The sequence below is a fragment of the Sinocyclocheilus anshuiensis genome, unplaced genomic scaffold (genome assembly GCF_001515605.1).
Source record: "Sinocyclocheilus anshuiensis isolate Anshui unplaced genomic scaffold, SAMN03320099.WGS_v1.1 scaffold1016, whole genome shotgun sequence".
NCBI lineage: Eukaryota > Metazoa > Chordata > Actinopteri > Cypriniformes > Cyprinidae > Sinocyclocheilus > Sinocyclocheilus anshuiensis.
Genome location: NW_015552618.1, coordinates 466,197 through 466,517, shown reverse-complemented (window position 1 = coordinate 466,517; position 321 = coordinate 466,197). Strand labels below are relative to the sequence as shown.

The 321-nt window shown below is 26.8% G+C and overlaps 1 protein-coding gene across 1 annotated transcript in view; it reads left to right on the top strand.

The window, feature by feature from the left end:
- The window catches only part of celsr1a (cadherin EGF LAG seven-pass G-type receptor 1a), a 95,872-nt gene that overhangs the window by 86,100 nt on the left and 9,451 nt on the right, over positions 1–321 (top strand). The gene's annotated exons all lie outside the window — the stretch shown is intronic.

Here is a 321-nt window from a genome sequence, read left to right as displayed (position 1 = left end):
TTTTTTGCTCTTATAATTTTCCAAAATATACTATATTACAGTAATAATAATAATAATAAAATACTCAATCTAAAACTAAATCTAAAAATGTATTAAAATACTTCGAATATGTTCTGTAAATGCTCTTAATTGCCCAAAAATAAGCACAACAATATGCTAACTTTAATAAATATGCTTTCTTTTTATTTATTTACATTTAGGGTCAAATATAACCCATTTGTTTTCATGCAATTTAGCAGAATGTTTCTGTTGAATATTAACCGTCTCTCTCTCTCTCTCTCTCTCTCTGTCTCTCTCTCTCTCTCTCTCTCTCTTGTTTGT